The 22,623-nt window shown below is 31.9% G+C and overlaps 1 pseudogene across 11 annotated transcripts in view; it reads left to right on the forward strand.

Moving 5' to 3' along the window:
- The window catches only part of LOC118194988 (toll-like receptor Tollo pseudogene), a 549,242-nt pseudogene that overhangs the window by 56,476 nt on the left and 470,143 nt on the right, over positions 1-22,623 (forward strand). For 7 of the 11 annotated variants that reach the window (XR_015039118.1, XR_015039121.1, XR_015039124.1 and 4 more), the window contains one exon: positions 12,563-12,635. The exons of the other annotated variants lie outside the window; for them this stretch is intronic. The product of XR_015039118.1 is annotated as a toll-like receptor Tollo pseudogene, transcript variant X1 (transcript). The remainder of the gene's footprint in view (positions 1-12,562; positions 12,636-22,623) is intronic. 11 annotated transcript variants of the gene reach the window in all.

The raw sequence follows: 22,623 nt of genomic DNA on the forward strand, positions 1-22,623 counted from the left end.
CGTTAAATCTCCTCTTCGAGTATATTTACGGGATGTTTATGAAAATTAAAAACCTAATCCTTTGAACCTTATAAGCTTGCCAGGATCAGCAAAACCTTATTTTTACTACTTAACGGGTCATAAAATTCTTTTCAGAACGCAAAGCAAATAAAACACAAAGGGAGTGCGAAAAAGTCCAGGAGTATTAGCATTTTTATGCGAAGATTTTAAGAACTGAACCTTGCCCATAAATTGAACCTAAATTGAACGTGAGCAATGAAGTGCAGACGGGTCTCAAAAACGTGTTACATACATAATCAGCCCGCAAGAATTCTGCTGCTTCTTTTGCCGTACGTATTATTTTTATATTTTAATGCTCTTACGCTTCACCCGTGTTGTTGGACTTATCTAGCGGTCAAGAAGTCAACGGGACTAACATTAGGGAAACGTGACTTAGAGTGACTGACCCTCCTCTACCCACAATCTTCCATCCTGCCGCCATACCACAAGTTGTGTGTATGTATGTGTGTGTGTGCGCGCGCGTATGTTTAACTCTGCATAATCTCCAACTTGTCTTTTCGTTCATTTTTTATTTCATTTATTATTATTTTTTTATTTTTATTTATTTTTCCCCCCAGTGCGTGCGACTATACATGAGTGAGAGGGAAAGCGAATCCGAGGGGTTGTTGTTTCATTGCATTTCTGTGGGTCGCCTCGTGCGTCAAATGCACATGCATAACTGCAGATTCGATTAAATGTGTGATCTGAATTATTATCAGTGAGTGCAACGTAATTAACAATTTAAATTTTATCCCTGGGAAAAAAGTACGGTGATAGGGAATCTAGTTATAGTACGAAATCTGTGCTGCCAAGCCTCCTTACTTATTTATTCTAATCACTACAGAATAAAGAATTTCTTTCGATAGTGTATAGCCAAGCCTAGTTACATATCTGTTATTCAGTAAAGAGCATTGCTTTCATAGCTAGTGATTGGAAAGGATGGTTTTATTTTATCATATTTGCTTGTTTTCTGATTGGGGTACATTGATTGGGGGGGGGCGCATAAATACCTACACCTAGAGATAAAAATATAAAGATTTAACTTAGTTTCACGGTAATAAATGCATATCGGCACTTAATCGGCTCTGAGACTCAGTATATTTAATTAAATGATTAATATTTTATTTATTTTTTAATTTAGTTAGTTTTATGTTTGCATTATTTACATCTACCAGCGGCCAAGCGGATGAAAGAGATGAACAATTTTTATCGACTCGAGTTCAAATCCCGCGAATTTACTGGCTGCACAGGCATTTTCGTGGTTTTCTCCACGTAAAGCATGAATGCGAGCCCATTTTCTATATAACCCTATACTAAATTTGAAAACTAATATAAAGATTTAACACTTTACCCAATGGTAGTATTTTTAAAAGTATCAACGAGATTTTGAAAAGGATTTGTGATTACATGTGGAAGATAAAGATGGTATGCTTCACACAGTTTCAACACTTGCCAAATCGCGTGGATAAGTACAAGATGACAAAATTTAATGTTTAATTGTTTTGGGAAGACATTGCTGAAGACGTTTCTAGATGTTTTAACGGGCATTAGATAGTTGTAATTTTTTTACCCCTTCTTGAAACGTTCTTAGTGTTAGAATCATTAAAAAATGTTATAGAAATGAGCAGATATTAAAAAACTACCATAATAAAAATCTTACGCTGTTTACCTGCAAAATAAATTTAATGTTTGGTTTTGAATTTAAACTGAAAACAAAAAAATTAACCGTTGAATGTATCTCATAACAAAAGGTAGTGGCTGTTTTTGGGAAAAAATAAACACAATGGAAAAAAAATAATCATACATTGCCTTTATACTATAAAGTTTTAATTTATATGAAAAAAAAAAAGAAAATACGTAACAATATTTTCATAACTGAGCTTTTAAGTTCCAAAGAATATTTTATTCCGATATTTTGTTTGCTTACATATGTTAGTAAGTGCTCGATGGAAATTTTATGTCTTAATGAAAAGTATGAAGTTCCATATAGTGTTTAATTTTTTTATTGCATAACATAATTTCGTAACAAAAAATGGCTCCGTAATACATTAAGATTCCCAAGTAAGATATAAAGACCACGCCCTGCTTTCCGTCTTTTTAATTTTTCTTTCTGCAGCTGCTTCTACTACCTTTATAATTCATTTATCTCATACATATTCCTGTTCATCGATTTTTACTTGAATGCACTTTATTTTCATGGTTATCAGTCAGATATGAAATGCAACCATATCAAAAAACACAGGTTATTATAAATCAGTAGTAGTAACACTTCTTTTGTCGAAGCTTAAATTTTTTTTTAATTTCTTCTTAACTGTTATGGATAAAATCTTGAAATATTGTAATTGTTTCAATCAAACAAATCTTAATTTCATAAGATGTTTTCCTATACACGGATTGAGAAATTCGCAATCCGTTTAAGTTTAATAATAAGTAAATAACTTTAATTATTTCGTCGCTATGAAATGATGAGATAAATTATGCAGTTGTTAACCTAACAGAGTACTAAAGGTGTGTAACATAATTCATAATCATCTAAAATTAGAGGCTTAAGAAATATTTGATATGATGCGTAACTGCTACGTACCTGTGACTTATTAAGCACTGGTGCTAAAGGTACTAGTAGATTACTCCGGTTCTCCTTCTAGTGGTTGAGTGAATCGACTACATGGGGTGGAGTTTCGTGTTTTCCTGTGTTTAAATTAAGTACACCGTAGTTTCCACCCACTAGAAAGACCTCTACATAGGTATCGCTCCCTCTAGCCACACACAATTAAAAGGTAATTGGATCCGGATTTATACCCCACTGACCAGGCAAGTACTGCACGGGCGTTTTCGTGGCTATCTCTGTGTGTAAAGACATTTCTAGATTGTTTTGGGCAGACTGTCTTTGCTTGCTTTGCCTTAATCAGTAACCGGATTCTATTGACAGATAGCCTTAATACGCTTTGTTAGAATTAGATAATAAATCATGAAGAGGTTTACATAGATATACCGACCCGTTCTTGTACCGAAACCTTTATTTTATTTCTTGAATTTAATAAGGTTCAGTTTTCGTTTGTACTTAAAAAATATCTCAAATTAAAGCCATCCATTGAGTAGCGAATTCCAGGTAGTTTACATCACGCACAAAAAGTACGTACATAAATTGGCTGTGAAGAATTATTCTTTATACAATGAAATTGCACGCAACTCAGATTTTTTTTAATTTATATTTTTCTGATATATTCACATTTTTATTCCTTTGATGTGATACAGACACAAGAAACTTGAGCTATACTTCAACTATTTAAATGAATCTTAAGATATCAACGATTATTAGTCCTCCCTTTGCAGAGTATGAAATTCTTTCTGTAGATTGGGTCTTACGAAACAGAAAATAAATTACATTCTTCTGAATTTTCAGATTCAGTGCCTCCTTTCACTAATTATTAAATTTGAATGAGAAAATTTTGAGTAGACGGTGTTACCATCCAGTCATAATTTTCTCCATTTTCTTCTTATCTCATTAAACTTATCAAATATTCATTTTGCTTCTTATCCACTCATCACATGCGTGCTTTCTTCTACGTGCAAGAATACTACAGGAATTCCTTTCACATCTAACTCATCTAAAGTGTTTTAACATATTATTCAGGTAAAGGTATACGGAAATTAAATCATCGTTGAAGAACTATCTTTTGTTTTAAACTAGTTTGTAACTTTATATTTTTGTTAAAATAACTGAAAGTATTTTCTTAGTTTATATTAACTACAACCACTTTCTTAAAGCAAATTACTCTATGATGAAATTTCTCGAAAAGATTTAAAACATGGTATAATATTACATGTTTCCTTTTGAAATAAAAAATCAGCGTTTGCCTAAATTTTATTAAATCCTTATTTAATTGGAAAGCCAAAAGATTAACAAGCATTCATGTGCTTGTTTTTTTAGACATTAATTAAAATACTTAATTTCTATTTCAATAAATTTTATTGTCTTTGTGAACGTAACGCAAGCTTTTATTAATTTAATTTTCGATTGTAATACACCTCACTCTATCAAACTGGAAAATGATGCTTGTCTTGTCCATGGAAGAGAACGGTGTCTTTTTTAATTAAAGTCTAGGGCTATTAGGTTTCAAATTTAATCTTCTATTTTTCTTCCATTTTCTATGAAATGCTGTTTTTTTCTGCTTTACCTGTTTTTTTTTTTTTTTTTTTTATTTTCTTGTAGAAAGAGAAGTTCTTAACTTGGTTAAAAAAACGTAAAAATATTTTTTGGAGGCATTTCATTATTTTTCTGTAATTGGTTTAGAATTAGTTAACCGAAAATAAAGTTCTCTGGATACAGACTTGAAACGTAATTTTATTCAAAAGCGTTTTGCAAGAAAATTCATTCTACCGAAATCAGAAATAATTCAACATGCTGTAAATATTAGTCTTTAGGCAAAAATCTATTGTGATCGTTTTTTAAAACAGCTGGGAAGTTTGGAAATGCACCGAACGTTTTATTAATAGAAGAAAAATATCAAACTGTATAAAAAATAAGCATAAAAAATAAGGTTAATGTATAAAATTTTTAATCTTGAAATTTCGTTTTACAAATATGCTATTATTTTTAAGTTGTTCCCTAATTTTTATTGTTAGCTCAGTGTTTCTCAACCCACCTGTCATGACACATTATTTGCTTCCAAACCCAACGAAATGTGCCGCAAAAATTTTCGAACTTAAATGCGCGGTATGCCATTTAGGAAAGTGTACCTTCTCCTACCCGAAAGAGAAAGAAAAGGGAAAAAATCGACACATGAAGAACGGGTCGGTATATCTATGTAAACCTCTTCATGATTTGGTTATTAATTTAATGTAATGGTTTTTATTAAACAATCTCTTCCATGAAGAATTGGAAAACTTTTTATAATTGCATCTGTTTACGTGCTAAATATATCTATTACCTTTATAAGACAGATGAAACAGTACGTAGAAGCATTGGGCAGTATGGTGATGAATTGGTGTTTTTATGAATGTCGTCATTTTATTGTGAAAACAAGTTACGTATTACGTGATGCTAACAAGTAAATATTAGCATTATGATACGATGTAGATTATAGGGTCCATTTATGCTTTTTGGGTGTGATAAGATTAGAGTTAAATTTTTGCGACAAAATGTTCTGTGTTGAAGATTAAAATTAAAGATACATTTAGCCAATCAGTGGAAGAGTGGCTAAAACTGCGAAGTATTGGCAAATCGATCTATATTTTATTTTCGAGCTGAACACTGGTAGTTCGACCTGGGTTCAATTGCAGGGGAACGGTTTGGCTGCATGGGCATTTTCGTCGGTTTCCCCGTTTGTGATGTGAGAGCCGAATTCCCTTGGACAGTCCTCCATAAAGGCATCCCTTCTGTTAGGTAGATAGCCTTCGTGTCCTTTGCTGAAATCACTAAACTTCTTTTTACGGCGGTCGAACAGGGTGTTATGTGATGCTTTCCTCACATGTAACTTAATTACGGACCATGTTCCTAAAACATCCTCCATAAAGGCATCTAACTAAGGCATAAGAAAATACCTTATCGCAATACTTCCTGTTTTCTTAACTCGCTCGGTAGACATATAAACCCATTTGCTTATTAAAACATTTAAAAACTGCTGGTATGGGAATGTAACCCGCAGAATTAGGCAACAGTTATAAAAATTCACACTTGAATTTTTCATTGTGGAAACTTTAACCGTATCAGGACAGTTTAGTTAGCATACTCATTAAAATTTCGAAAGAATTCACATGCGGCTATAAGAAGTCTTTGTCTTGCTTCTCAGAGATACCTATTGTATTACCTAAGAATTTCTTATTTTGTTTATTAATTACAATTTTATTTTTAAATTTTAAAACATCAGTTATATCCGGTGTTGCACAGAGGAGGATTGCGAAGGCAAATAAATCTCAGTTATGAAAAACAGTAGTTTGTGTGTAGTCGTAAACTGCAGACAAATTACTATTCACAAAAATCTAAGTATACACAATTAAATACGTAAAACAAAATGTAAGCACTCTTAACAAACTTAACGAGATCAAAATAGTTTGAAGGTCGATCAAAGGCCACGTGCTTTAAGCTAAACTAAAACTTTCTTTGCGGTGCAAAGTCTACTGTAGTAAAGCCTCGCTAATATTGCAGTTAAGTTATTATTACTTAAACTAATAATTTGGCAATTAAACCTCCAACGCATAAAATAAAGTAATTTTAGTTTTATAATTATCTCATTAAATCCATAAAATAAATTAATCTGATAAACTTGTTACAAATTTTGAAATTATTTCATAATTTTATCTTTCGCTTAATTTTAGCGTTCAAACACTCTTATAGCGAAATTCTAACGAACGTTATTCATTAAGTGAATGTGATTAATATTTTGGTGCATATTTACACTTTTAAGTTCAAAACCTAAACCTGAAAAAATTACAAGCTTTTTGTGTGAAAATTTTAAACTTTTTAAGTACATGTTAGCAAGAAGTGCAGATAGATACCATACGAATTCTTAAATATGTTTAGCTGGAAGTGACTTATTATAGAATTGTTATTATTCTTTCGTACGAGTGACTTAATATACTCTTGTGTTTTGACATTTATTTACTCTAATAGATTGCTAATAATTCGATATTGGAATTTTCTTTCAAACATTTCAAACTTCATTTAATTCTTTAAAATTAAAAAAAGCAGAATTAAAAAAAAATTGTATAATTTAGAGACGCAAAATTTTCAATGAATAGCTCTTAATTTTAATTAAATTTTACCAAACTTCAAAAATTGAACAAATTTTATAGCTATATATTTACGATGAAAAGGTTTGTGCATGTCAAAAACTGCACATAAATCGAAACTCGAAATAATGAGGAAAGTGAGAATGAAATCAGGGTTAGCAAAATTGCTGATGAAATTGTTTAACTACGCTTGTATGTGTAATATTTGCTATTAAAAGTTTTTACAAGGCGTTTACATAGCCAGAAATTCGGATAACATTTTCGCTAAGCAGTGAACAAAAATCTTAGATCAAGCGTCAGGAAGACCGAAAATTCTTAATTTTTGCATCGAGTGTATAATACATTAAACATGCATGCAGTATGTTACATCATAACAATGAGCATAATGGGCAAGACAATGTAAAAATTGAAACACTTCCAAAGCATTAAATTTTATAAGTGATTTCTGTATACATATTGTTTAGAAAAGGTTGAACAACTAAATATTTGTTAAACTTCTGGCCATGGAGCCAGGGTTTATATGTAAAGAATGAATCGAGTAATATTCAGGTTACATTAATTTTGATCAATCTCAATATTATTTGATTCTTTAACGAATGGCCTTCGGGCTGAATAATTTTGATTGCGAGGTAAATTTATTAAAAATATATTAAATTAATTTTTGTACATTGCTAATAAAGTTTCAGTTAAAATATTCTTCAAAAAAATACTCATACCTTCCAGAGAGCTGGGTCAAATAGTCAAAATTGTCCTGAGATGAGCTTTCGGGAGTAGTGACATAAACCATTTTCACTGTATTTAAACAACGGCAAGAAATATCATTTTAGGGGCATAAAAACTGACCTTCATTAATCTTTTGATGATTCTCAACGAGCTCAGCTCTCATTCCAGGTTCGCGCAGCAGTGGGCACAAAGGAACACAGCTCATATTACCAATTTACTACTGACAGATGTCTTGCGTATTTGGGAAGGAAAAAAAATGCCTAATCTCGCAACCGCCAAAGGATTAAAAAATTTTTATTTCTATAAATTCTGTAATTGGTAATTAGGAAAATCGGTGCTTCTTCTTAAATCTTTCTAAAAGTAAAGGAAATTTTCAAAAATTCTCCTCCGAAACCTTAATACTCCGAAACCTTAGCAATATTAATATGCTGTGTAAGTTTGATTTATTGACAATGGACGCTTCTCTCCCCTTCATATTTTGACAGATTCTTCGGTGGCAAACGTTTTCCTCATTAAGATTTGATTTACGGAGTCGAATAAAAATCTAATTTTTCATACATTTGTGCTAAAACGTAAGATGTGCCGGTCTGAAGGCCTATCTTAATTTATCCGCTTAATAAACTGAAACCATCAGTCTACTTACACATGTTCAAATATAATGTATTTTCTCCCCTCCTTCTACTTGCCTTCATAAGTGTAATTGGAAACAAGTCCGGCTGACAGTCGGGAGATCCGGAGTTCGAATCCCAGAGAACGCAGCTTAGGCAAACTTAATGACCTGTACATCACAACCAAAATATATTTGCCCTTGAGATCTTTTGGATGGGGGCTCTTCATGCAGAACTTAGTGAATATTTGAACTAAGTAAAACAGACATACAAAAGCACTCTGCCCTTGCGTTTAAGATAGGAACTATATACAGGGATGAAAGAAGGTAAATAAGTTACAAAAATAATCGGTAGCTTAATTGATGCAATGCACGCAACAGCTGGTAAATGAAGAGTTCAGGATTTGATCTGTTATCGAAATGAAATCTTTGTCTGTGTTTTTTTTGTTTTTCTTGAAAATGTTAGCTGGCAAAAGTAAGTTCAGTTACTCAATCAGAACGCAAAACATAATATTAATAAAGTTATGAAAAAATTCATAATTTTGTCCATGTAAGATATGAGTTTCCAACAGCTTTTCGAAAGCATAAATTTATAGTCAGTATTTATTAACAATTACTTGAATTTTCTTTAATTTAGAATAACCATTTTAAAAAGCACTTTGAATTTTTTTTAACTGTACATTACTTTAATTTTTAACTAGTTTAGTTTCATTATTTTCTCGGATTCGTGATTACCATAAGATTATCTCGATATGCGATAAAATAAATATGTGAGTAAAAGTTTAAAACAGTGAGCGCCAAAACATTGATAAGTTTTATATGACATAAGGCAGTTTTATAAATTTGGCAAATAGTTTAATATTTCATTCTACTAGCATCACAAATAAAATTTCTACAATCCCAACACTCCACAAACATATTTCTTTAAATAAGAAGTTTATGTTTTAATACGCAGTTAGAGATATTTATTTATCATACGTTATGTCACTTACTTAAGTAGCTATTAGTCAGACACTGAACGTTTATCAATCAAAGCAAAGAATGAGGAAGGAAATAGGATAAAATGGCCATCAAAAGATTCGAGCTAAAACTTAAAGAAAATCTATCCAAGCAATATCCTCTTTATTTTAGTCTAAAGTGGTCCAATAAAAAAATATAAAAGACCGAAAAAAGGCGAAACCTACCATTTTGACATTACCGATGCCCCACATACTTACTTCTCGAATCTAAAACGTGATTTAAGAGTGTTGAAGCCAGTTTGGGAGCAAACATTGCAAGCCCTGTTATTTGCAGTTCATTTGCTTTGCCGTCCTAGAAAAGTGGCCTCGTTTGCCAGTAGGGGGTGCTGACTTCTGCTGCCAGATTCGTGACTCTAAATTGTTGTTTTGGTTAGAAAGAAACGGCAAAGATACCGATTCCTACCCCCCCATGTGTTTGATTTCTTTCTTTTCTCCCTCCTCCCCTGTAAGAAGTGAAGGACAGAAATTATTCGAAAATGTAGATTGTTAGACAAAGTTTTAGCACTTTGTCAATGCGAACTACTATTAATTCAGGTTTAATTATATCGCTTATGTAATAACTTAATGCACTAAGATGAGTTTTTGTATAATATGTAGGTGATCTTGTTTTATTATATCCTTATAGAAGACATTTTCGGTTTTTATGGCTCTGTTCCTACTTCGTCAGTTTAAAATGAAAGTGTAAAATAAATGGTATTTCCTGCATCCTGTATTATGATTTGTTTCAGATTTTACATAATTTAATAGATTGTATTTATTGTTTGGTACAAAGGTGACAAGAATGAACAGGTGAGTCAGTTTCCCTTAAGCGTTATTATTTAGCCCAATATTAGATATCTGTCATTAATAAACTTGAGCATTCTCAGCAATAAAGTTGCTGATACTAGAGCTTATTAAAACGATCTTCAGTTAATTGGAGTTTAGTTGCTAAAATGCAATATTTAAGACATCTGTTTATTGTTATTAGGGCAGTATCTTTATTGTCACGATTTCCTGCGATTATTTTCTCGAACTTTAGGGGTTTTGTAAAATTTCGCTAAAATTAGAATTTTTTTTTTCGAATATGGAAAACTTCCGCTTCGGAGTTTTCCTCTTGTATTTTAATTCCTGCTATAAATGTTAAATTATAATTTAAATAACATTTACCCTGCTTTTTTTCTCTAGAGACTATTACTTATTTCGAAGTAAGAAGCTTGAAAAATCAACTGTGTTCCCCAGGAGTCGAACTATGTACCTTTCACTTGTTAACTAAACGTTTTAGCAACATCACAGGAGAAAGCACGGCGAAATGAGATATTTTCTTATATTTTTCCCTGTTTAAAGAGCGACTGAGTAAAAACTCAATTCCCAGTCAACCAAAATTTGACCTAATCAACCAAATCGAAGGGATGACAATTTTTCGTCGGCTACATTTTGGGTGCCACTTTGGAGACCACTCGAATATTCAGAGCAGAAAATGTGACAAATCAACAGTGTACTTGCTGGAGTTGGGCAGGGAAGGGATGCCTTCGTGGAGGATTTTCTAAGGGAAACTGGCTCATATACACCTCGTATACTGGCTCGTTTGGGGAAAACCACGAAAAACATCCATGTAGCCAGCCCGTTCGCCGGGATTCGGATTCCGGACCGAACTACCAGTTTTTAGCGACTTGACAACTCGGACGCTGGTGGGCTTAGGTACCTGCTGGGACTCGAAATATAGTTCTTCTAGTTGCTACCTGGACTGCTGACTAAAGAGAGCTCGCACGCAGGAATGCGGTAATTTATTATATAGTTAGAAGTTCAGCAAAAATACACTACAAAATAATTCTGCTCCAAAATCCAGACTAAAAGTTTACAATCTGAATTACGTTAGCTTTCGTTGTACTTCTAGAATAAAAGAAAAATTGCAACTCAGTACCATGTAACTCAGTACCTCTTGTGAGTCAAATAATCATGATTTTAAACAATGCGGGCCACAAGGGGAAAGAGGCCATTTTCAAACTTAATAATGTTAATGTTGAGTAAATGCATAAAATCTTACCTGATACCGCAACTCTTCAAAAGGTAAAAGAAAGATAAGGAAATTCTGCTAGTAGAATGATATTTAATATATCTTTCCCATTACTTGGTATCTTTTTCCTGCAACTAACTTTTAGATGTGTGGAAATCTGCTGCTGGGTCAGCGGTTTTCAAAAGTCAGATGAATGTCTGTTTACATGTATCCTGTAGGGGTTTTTCTAAGTGAGAAAAGTTCATACTCACAAAAATGAACTCACGAAAAGGAAAATTACGTACCATGAAATTATGCAGGCATTAGGTAGGCATTCATGAGATTTTCGATACGCGAATTTTTGTAGTAATTAGTTTTATTTCACTGCATATTTACTTTATAGTTGAGAGGCACGGAATTTCTGTTAATTCTGTTAGTAAAATTGTAAATAAAAGTAAACTTTCTTAACGTTGACAGAAAAACTGCATTTGTAAAGAGACTATCTCATGTGTTCTTTTTAGCATCCTAGGTTGTACATACGCTTCGTTGTGGGTTGAAATTCCAGCTTTTATTGATGTATTATAATTATATAATTTTTGGTGCTTTCTCTGGGTGAATTAAGGGTCGTAGAAAAATGAACGAAAGGCCGCATGGGGCTCGTGGGTCGCGAGTTTGACAGCCTGATGTGCAGTATATATGAAAACACTATCGAATTAAGCAGTAATTTTGATCTAAAATAACGATGCTGAACGCGTCTCGAAATTTATTGTTTTTAAATATACATTTCAATTAAAAAATAATGTCTTTTTTTTATTTAGTTATGTACTAACTATTTTTGCTAGTGCTTCGTTTCTGGTTTACATTGTTCTCCATCAGAATGTGAATGCAAATTCTCTATCTCAAATTTTTTGCGAAATTATTAATTTAAACTCCAGACGGCGAAAGTTTCACGAATTTCCGTTACTAACCTAGCGAGTTTTGTCCTTTTTGCCTGTGATAACATTACTACACTAGCTATGATTACTATTAAAATCCAGACGGCTGATGATGCTAGAGAGCAACAATGTTTAAATGCCTTGTAACATTAAAGTTACTTAAACATGAGCAAAATGTTGCTTGTAGTCCAACGTGAACAGAAAGGTGACAATTATTTTGAATTATTTTCTTTTAAACATAGCCCAAACTGCATAGCTGTAAATGAAAAGGTACTTTGAGCTGTAAATGAAAAGGTACTTTGAGCTGTAAATGAAAAGGTACTTTGAGCTGTAAATGAAAAGGTACTTTGAGCTGTGAATGAAAAGGTACTTTGAGCTGTGAATGAAAAGGTACTTTGAACTGTAAATGAAAATGTACTTTTTATAAAGAATTCAGTACTTTTTTAATAATGAAACTTGAAAACTCGATCGAACATCCATTAAATAGTATAAAACTGACGATATAAACAAAATGTCTGCCATTCTGTATTTTCAGATCTGCTCGGGAACGCGGCCTAAAAGGTAGAACTGATGGGTTACGTTTGAAAGGACTGAGTTACAAACTTTAAGTGAGTGGCTTTTGAACATTTAACTTATTAACTTTAAATGTTTCTGAAAAATTTTCCACCTATTTTTTCTATCCTACTATTATTCTTTCCACCTATTTTTTCTATCCTACTATTATTCTTTCCACCTATTTTTTCTATCCTACTATTATTCTTTCCACCTATTTTTTCTATCCTACTATTATTCTTTCCACCTATTTTTTCTGAAATTTTTCACCTATTTTTTTTCTATTCAATCTGAGCAATGCTTCTTTCTTCTTACATAAAGAATTCGTGTTTATTATAGCATGTGATTGTTCAAAGCTTTGATGGAGGATTACATATTTAGCTCCTTAGTAGCGTGTTTAAAGTTTAAATGTATGCATATCAGAGACTTTAGAATTAGCTTATGGAAATACTATATTTCCTCAAAGTTACTTCATTGTCTCGGTCCTTACAAGTCATATAAAATTGTGAAGATATTTTTAAATGTTAAATTATTGAATTACATATCACGTAACATATTTATTTACTCAAATAGGTAAAAAAAAATTATGCAAGGAAATAAAAACTGAAAAACGCAGAATCAATTTTTAAAATTCTAAATATGCTCCTTCTGATGAGAGGAGAAATAATTTATACGTTCTTTTAATTAGCATCCCAAAAGAAAAATATAAAACGATACCATATGTAAATTTAACGTTCTTCAGCATCTTTAATATAAAGGGGTATTGTATAAAATACAAAAAAAAAAAAACTTTAAAGCAAGGGAAAAACAATGGTTTTTGTAAAGCAAGGGAAATGTTTCAACATTTCAGCACGCTTTTTCCGTTATAAACTATTGTCTCGATCGTTATGACTTTTTATAAGCATTAGTTTTCTCTATTAACCTTTTCCATTGTTTTAAAGGAATTGATGATACTTAAAGGCTCTGTATATCCTTTCTTACATTTATTATTTTTTCGTATGAACAATCCTTATTTTGCAATATATGAGCTGAAAGCTATCATGCTGAGAAGTTCGTCCTTTCGAAGTAAAAGATTCCCATATAGGAACGGTATAAAATGACTAAAGAAATTACCCTATCCTTTGTTTTATCGTCATTCCATTCATTTACAGTTATAATAGATATTTTGCCACTTTCATTTTGCATGGCATCAATCAAAGTCAAAGACTTGTATCTGTCCTTGAAAAGAGGCATTTACACTTGGACTTTGGCACGGTCTTACGAGTCGAGGGTCAAAGAAAAGGAATGCGCAAAAGTTAAATAAACACTTTGTAAATCGATTCTCCGTTCCTAACAATCATGCGGAATATCTGTACTCGAAATTAAAGCATTATAGGCAGATGCATTAATTTTTCAATGTTTTATACTGTAAATACGAAGAGAAATACTAAAAATTTATTTTTAAAACAATTATAATTAAAAAATAGATAAGATTTGCTTTAAAAATAGCAAATAAGAACAAAAGTGGTATTATAAAAGAATAACATAAAGGTGAAAATTTAGTTAAGGATTTATTGTAAATTGAGTGTGTTGTGCTTACAGAATAGCAGACAGCAGTATTTAAATGGTTTTACACCCGTGCACACGCAAGATAAATTAATCAGTCAACTTCTTGCCATTTATTTCAGTTACTGAATTCAACTTTTCCAAATTTAAAATTGTGTTTTAAATTAATCTAATGCATAAATTTCGTATGAAAAGAAAGTTTTCCCCGCAAAAGGGTTTTTTACAAGTTATTAAAAATGATTTCTAAGGATCTAAAGTTTATTATTGCCGATAACATGAATAGAGTTAAAAAAAATATTGCATCCGTTACTTTGATACTGTAGAGCAGGGGTTCTCAACCGGTTGTACCCAAGAGAAAAATAAGTGGTATGCAAAAAAAAAAAAAAAAAAAAGCAAAGTAATTATTAAATTCAAAAATTAAAACCCCAACATCCTGATTGAGTTTTTTCCCTAACAATCGTAAATTTATGCTATCTCAGCTTTGTTCAAGAAGGGTGTTGGTAGTAGTGGTGGTACTAAAGGCTTTCAATTTTTTTGTTTAGATAGCACGCGTTAGTCAAAAGGTTGAGAACCGTTGCTGTGGAGTTTAATTTTATTGCGCATTTTATCCCTATTTTATTAAATCTCTTTGGAATACCTTTAAACTGAAATCACGTCCTTCTATTGTTCACAACCGTACAGAGTTAAAGATGTTCGTTCTTTTGCTTTTTAATGAATACATTCAATTACTTTTTCCTTATTTCTTTGCCGTCACATTGTAGTATAATATATAGTCACATATAATATAACTAGAATTTAAAATAATTTATAAGTGATAATAAGCAAGTTTTTAATTTAAGCAATATAAAACTCCAAAATGGTACAGAATATATGTAAAATTCTTTGAACAGGTTCTACACTCAGGGTATTTGAAAAATGTGGTTGTTTGCTTTAATTCTTTTAACATTAATCTTGGAAATGTTATTTTCAATAATAATGCTGCTTCAAAATCCGGAGAAGAATTTTTGAAAGCGGCTTCGATAGGGAAAATGAAAGAAGTCTACTTTCCGTTGATCAGAAATTCTGTACTATTTTAAATGCTTATAACTCTCAGGACCCTTAAAGTTCAATGCAAATATCGGCATTTATTGATGTGTAAAATTCGCCGAGATATTCGAGAACAAATTTACTGAATAGATAACTTTAGTGCTTTACCAAGCAGAATTTCAGATTTTTCTACCATACCTAAGCAGTAACTAAAAAAATAAAAGCTTCTTGCTTTAATTATCATTGATTTTGTGTTTGGTTAAACGTTATATAATTGTAGTTGTCCATTTGAAAATATCACTTTCTTGCAATTTTGCGAATTGTTCTCGTTACAGAGTTCTTTGTATATAACTTTGTATTGATCTAAAATCTTATCTTTGTATTTAAGAAAGCTTTGTATTTATCTAAAAGGATTATAGATGCTTTGCCATTTAGAGGTTTTGTTCTACTTACTTATATAAGAAATTAGATTCCATACCTACAGAATTCTCTCTTTAATAATGCTCAAACTGTTTTGATATAACTGTGTGCTTTATTCTGAAGTATCGTTCGTAGCAGCAATATACGTTCATCAGATATGTTTCACTTTAAATATTTGAACTTGGTATTAAAAATATTTTTCTTTCCTTTAATGGCTTAAAAAGGTAAGTAAAACATGTTCTCATCTATTTTCTTTAATGATTTGTAAATTACTCTTACGAATCTTTTGAAAGCAAACAATAAATTGTTACAGAAATCAAAGGGATAAAAGTGTTATGTAAATACAAAACTTCATGATTAAATTTGAATAGCTTTTGGCAGATAAAAAGGGCTGGAAAATGGCATAAAGTCAAAATGTATTAACAAATGAGCTGTTAAGCACTTATTTAAATGAAGCTGATGAGAAGGAAAGCATTTTTCGAAATTAGTATTTGAAGCGTAATTAAATCATAATATTTTGGAGCAAAGTTGTTTGGAAAAAGCACATATTAACTGTAAGCAGATATCAAATGCTATTAGTTTATTTCTCTCTTATGTGAAAGAATATAAATCCATATCAAATTGCTTTTAAATTGACCACACTCAATATATTTCAGATTTTGGTAGTAATAAAAAATAGTGCTAGATCCTAACTAAGAATTATAAATAGTGAAGGGCAAGAGTCAATTAAGTTGGCGCATTGTTGTCGCATTTCTACTAGCTAAGCTATTTAAAATGAAACCGAAAATGAAATATATAAATATGTTTTCACAGCTTTGATATTTATTATATTTTAATAGCGCAATTGACGCAATCTTGGCTATTTTTAAAATTTATTCTTATCAAAATTATAAAAGTCATGTACATTGCAGAATTTTACGTTAAATCAGTCAGTTATTGACTTGATTCTCACTTCTGCTTTTTTCAGTTCTCATCTGAATGAAATTAGCATTTAAGCTCCGACTTTTTGACGGCTCACCAGTGGCTGGACGGTAAAGTCGCTGAACACTGATAGTTCGATCAGGATTCAAATCCTGGAGAAAGGGTTGGTTGCATGGACGTTTTCATGGTTTTTCCTTTGGACAGGTAGCCTTCACATGCTTTGCAATAATGAAAAAATCAAACCATACCTTGCGTTTTAGAGAAAACTTTGGTAACTATCGCTGAAGGGTCAGTCTGCTGGATCTCTCTGCTACTTGAATTGCTCAATGGGTTTAGCTTCTCTTGCCGCAGTTGCTTGGAGAATATTGAAATAGAGGCCTTAAACCAAAGCTTATAGGCGCGTGTTACTTTGTATACACTATGTAATCTGAACATTTGCTCTGATTTTGTCGCAGTTGCGGAGGTTGCGTTCTGTCTTTTTTTTTTTTTTTTTTTTTTTAGAATTAAGACGAGGTAGAAATAGTCGTCTTTAAGGATTTAGGAGTTGTGTAGACATAAGACGTATGACATAAGACTTGGTATTGCATTTCTGCAGTAGACTGAAAAACATTTGATTAATTTAATTCATTTGTAGCGTACTATAAGTTAGTTTCAAATCCATATCAATTAAAATATTGTATACTATGAAATCGAGTCTGCAATTTAGCAAATCTTCAAAATATAAAAGGGTGAGATTCGGATTATATGTAGATTGAAACTAATGAAATCCTTTTTTCGTTCAAATGCTGTACAAATGTTTAATGTATATTGGGCTTACTATGTCATGTTTAAAATATTTAAGAACCAAATCAATTCAGCAAATCTTTATAAAACAGCGGCATATTGTAGTTTCTACAAATGATAACATAAGAAAGCATCGTAATAAGCAGTCTTATGTGCATGCATATTTTGCGATACAAACTACCAAGTTTGGTTGTCTGTGTTGACACAACCGCGATTCCATATTGAGCTCTTTTTAGACTACATGCCTAGTAAGCCTCAAATTTTATCGATTATAACTGTTTTCTTAAGTACTAAAATGAAATTCCATACCTCGCACTCTCAACTGAAAATCTCGCCTAAGTTTTTATTTAAATTATTATTTATGGCCTAAATTCTCAACAAATAATTGGAAAATTCTATTACTCAGATTTTCAGATGTAAGCTACTGAGATAGTCTACGGTAATTCATTTACGTTATATTGAAAAAACATCTTTAAAACAACCGAAAAGAGCATTGTATTCTTTCCTTCGCAAAAATCTTCGTTACTAAACCTCAGCTTAATCACATCATTAAACAACATTTTACTCGCAAAACTTTTATACAACAGTGCGCTCGTTTTCTTAGCCCTTATCCTCCCATTTTCCAATAAAGCGAACTCGGCTTGTTTTCGATACCTTATCAATACGGTATTCCACTTGTTGGTTTAGAGAACACAGTTATCTGTAGCCTTTTCCTCCTGCACATTACCCCTTTCTAAATTAAAGGGCACACTAGAGCTGACAGGGGTCATTTGTTATTAGGACGCAAGCTACACTGATTCTGATCTACTACACAGACTCGTGTATTACAAGGGGTTGGTGTAAGTTTACGTGTCTTATTGCCTGATGCTTTATGCGGGGTTGAAGGTGCGGTTGAAGAATGCTGTTCGGAGGTTGTGCGATTTGATACGAAGATGGATAGCGAAGCAGCCCATCTTCCTCCCACTTCCATGCCTGACTGCGCTTTGTATTTTCGTTTATTTATTTTCCTTAAGCCACATGGAAATAAGCTTCGCTATTAAACAATTTCCATATTTCTTTAGATTCCGAATTCTTTTTGAATGTCTGCTTTAGATTTCGAATGATTTCATTCTTTTGCCTCGTTATAAACATGTATGTAACATGTCTGTTTTGGTAAAAATGAACGGAAATATAATGTTGCTAACTTAATAAAGAATATTATCATGAAAATGCTGTTCTATTGTGATTACTCATGATGGAATCCTCAAATGGAATTGGATGAGAATTTAGATTTTTTTAACCGTTTCCATGGTCAAAAATGTTAACAGGAAAATTATTTGCATAATCTTAGTTTAACCTTTAGCTGTTATTCAGAGAAGCTTCTAATTAGACCTAATGCATTAAAAATATACAAACAGAAAAAGAAGGCGTTATGCATGTTAAAATAGCCACAGCTTGAATATGTGAAATCTACAATTAAAACTGAGATTAAAGGATTTTGAGAACTTAGCTGTGAGCTTTATATGTATAGGATACTGCGTTTTGTACGACCTTTTTCTATGTTTCAAAAATTCTTTTCTTAGTTAAGTTCTACAGTTGAACACAAGTTAATTTATTCACATTAAAAATTGTTTCGCATGTAAGAGCGTCGCAATTTAAAGTTGATATCCTTATTAAATTCTTATGCAGTAAAATGGAAGCCGTTGAATAATTTTGTTGCTCCTACCTAGTGTTTTATTATTTACGAAATAACTTTAGGAACGTAATTTTGGCAGCAAGTACATCCTTATTTTAACAGAAGAGAAAAAATAAATTAAAATAAAATTAAAGTAAAAATTAAAATAAAGATTAAGGTCAATAAAGGGCTAAAACATTTTTCTTGTAAGACGTTTTACGGAAGCCAGTGCATATGTTAGAGATCAAGCGCATATATGATGTGCAGTGGTTAGTTGGAATTTGAGGTTCGACACGGATATTTCTTTGTGTGAATTGCTCACATCTGAGTAATTTCAATATTTTTCATGCGCAGGTCGTAGGAACAGGAATGTCATTGCGCTTTTTAAGATATATGGGTTTAGACGAAAATATCGCACCTTTCATCAAATATTTAAGAAAGGTTAAATGTCAGGCAAAGCTATGTTGCAGACTGAAAACGATTATTCCTTACGTCTTTACCTTAGTTCAGTGATCTTTAATCATTGTCGATCATGGAACCATTAAAACTATTAGTATTCTCGGAGAACCCTATCCTACCCTTAGAAAAATATATCTTAAAATAATATTTAAAGCAGATCAGTGTTTTTTAAGTATTTTTATGTAAAGACATTAAAAGAAAAGTATTTAAAAGAATTTAACATAAAATTAATGTAATTTGCTCATTAATAGCATTAACTTGTGCTCCAGTGTCACTTACCCTTGAATTATGTTTAGTGACAGGGCTATGCTTGGAATTTTTTTACACAAACTGTCGAAGTTTAGCTCTGTTAATGTTATCTGCAATCCCCTTTCAGATTCTATATTTAACTTGCTCCTATGTTTTGTTTTTCTTGCCACATACGTTGAAAAAAGAGTTTTGAATTAAATAAGCTGCTGCGAATCGCATTAAAATGTTTATAGTTGTGTGAGAAGAAACTTCTATGCATTCTGAATGAACCTACAAACAAACATTTAGGAACTTTTTTTTTACTTAAATTTTGATTTTAGCGTCGAATCTGTTGATATGTCGATAAGTTGTTTCTTTTCCTTCATTGGAAAACCATATGATTTTACACTCATACTTAGATTTTTCTTCTGTGAAATATTCATTTATAGTGTGTGTTTTTCAATTGAAAACAGTGCTCCATTGTATAATTTTTAACAATGTCGTCTAAATTCAATTAATTTTCCATTAGAAGCCTGTTCAGTTTTGCAAAGCATTGCACGCCATTCTCTGTGACATATGATGACTTAGTTTGAAAATAGATCTATAAATAAATGTATCTTCTAACTAAATCTATAACTAAATAAATCTAAATGTATCTATAGGTTTTTAAGTTTATAAACACTAGTCAATTAGTGTGAGTGCTTAATTTTTTTTTTTTTGACTCGCGAAACCCCGAGGCTCCGCGGAACTTAGTTTTAAGACTACTAGGCTAGTGTTTTGCGAAGTCAAGTTTTGTGAGGTCTACTGGTTTAGTTTCGCTTTCGTTTCCGTTTATTATGGCAAAGCACACTAAAGAAATCTGCCTAAGGGAGAGATGTCTTCGAGGTGGAATTTCTAAAGGAAATTGGCTCGTATGTGCTTCACACATGGGAAAAACCACGAAAACACCCATGCAGCCAGCTCGTTCGCCTGGAATCAAACTCGGGGCGGAACTTAAATGTTCAGCGATTTCGCTGCTTGGCCGCTGGTGAGCTACTTTACCAATTTAAAATCCACTATTTAGAGCTGACACGTGAAAAATGTACAGAAGTTTAACTGCACCTGTTATATGAGGAAAAGGAAGAAAAAGAAATTTTTAATATATATAACTTTTTTAACTCTAAAAGAGGAATTCCAATTTATTATAATGTCTGAGTGCACGAAAGCTCTAAACTATAAGCAAGCACATAAAATGAAAAAAAAAAAAAAAAAAAAAGATTTACCTGAAACAAGGTTCCTCTTCTAAAAACTTCTATATATTAAATTCTTTATATATACCCCTTAAATGTTTCAACAACCTTTAGATATATTTATCGAAAACAATCTGATAGAAATGGATGCCAGAAATGTCTGTCTTCGGTAATTCAATACTTATTCAAGGACAGCATTTAGAAGTAACCATTTATTTTCATTGTTCTTTTAGAATGCTTTTATTTTTTCTTTCTTTTAAATAGTTCTTTTTCATTTCTTTTGAGAAACAGAATGGTTTGAAAAGATTTTTAACATTCTTAGACGCTCTAAATTTGATCAGTTGTAACATGATTTTATTGACCAATCGGTGTTGAAAGAAAACTCCTATAATCGTGCTTTTAAATTCGGAAATATTTTCTATCTTTCTGTAGTACTTACGCTGGAAGGAATTAAGGTATATCTCCTATGGATTCCTTGTGGTTATCGTATCCTTCTAGAAACTGGATGGACCGAATTACCTGGGAAAAGCTGGTTCGTTACACACGGAGAAACTGCGCAAAAATGCACATTCAGTGATATTCGAACCCGGGGCGAATTACCTGCATTCAGCGGTTTTAGCCGTTCAATTAATGGTCAGAAACACTTTGGAAGATCTTGCATTTGTTTCCAGGCTAGAGTGCAATTGGTTCTTTAATTTTCTGTTCTTTTTTTATAGAACAAATTCTGCCTCTACGTCGTATTTAGAAGCGGAAAAAATTTTAGATGTGTACTTTCATTGTTTCTGTCCTCAGCGTGTTTTTAGTTTTCTTTTTAGTGTATTTACATGTCAAATGCAAGTATAATACTTTTTTTTTTATTTTATCTGTATAGCTATACCAGTTTTAACATAAATCAAAGTGCATTCAAAATATCTAAGATTAGATATAAACATTTTACATTCAGAATCGCATATTTCATACATGTTAAACCACTTCACATAATGTAATATTCGAAAAACACTTCCGAAATTATGCATAAAAATAAAAAGTACTAAAAATACCAAGCCGATCAAATGCAGTAATGTAACGGATTAATTTGTGTTGTTAGTTTATTCGTAGATTCTTTTAAGATAGCCCTTTGGCCAAGTTAGGATTATCGCAGATACGCATCTTTTAGACTTGTAAAATAAGATCTAGACAACTCTATAACTCAGCGCGGTTGTTGCTGAACACCTTTCATCAGTATGGGATGTGCTCTCTATTGTAACGATGTTATCAGCCAGAATCCAAAATTCCACCTTACCGTAACCCTGTCAAATGTTTTAGTCAAGATAATATCTTTTTTCTGAAATCTTGCGATGTGATCCTTGAAATAGGTCATCCCTAAATGGAATGGCTTCAAGAGCCATAACGTTATAATAAAGTCTGTACGAAACTTTTGATATTGTTTTATGCAGTCTAAATTTCTTCTAAAATGCTGGTTTTAGAGAAAATAATATCAGCTAACATACAACCTAGTTTTTTGACTTAAGGTAATCATTATTAGCCTAAGATACACTTTCACATTATTCTTTTAAAGACAAAGAAGTCTTAATTTAAAGTAATGACTAGATAACTTTAAACGATTTTATAGCTTCCTTCGTATGCAACGCAATTGTACTCGTAAAAATGAATTATGAAGTTTAGATATTGTGGAAAAAAGTGCTAATATTTGACTACTTCTTTTTAACATTTACTCTTTCTTGTTTGCTAAATCAGTTTCAGCAGAATACATAAAGGCTATCTGTTTAACGGAAGAGA

The sequence above is a fragment of the Stegodyphus dumicola genome, chromosome X2 (assembly GCF_044657685.1).
Source record: "Stegodyphus dumicola isolate Sdum_Otavi_A_Nest chromosome X2, ASM4465768v1".
Taxonomy (NCBI): Eukaryota; Metazoa; Arthropoda; class Arachnida; order Araneae; family Eresidae; genus Stegodyphus; species Stegodyphus dumicola.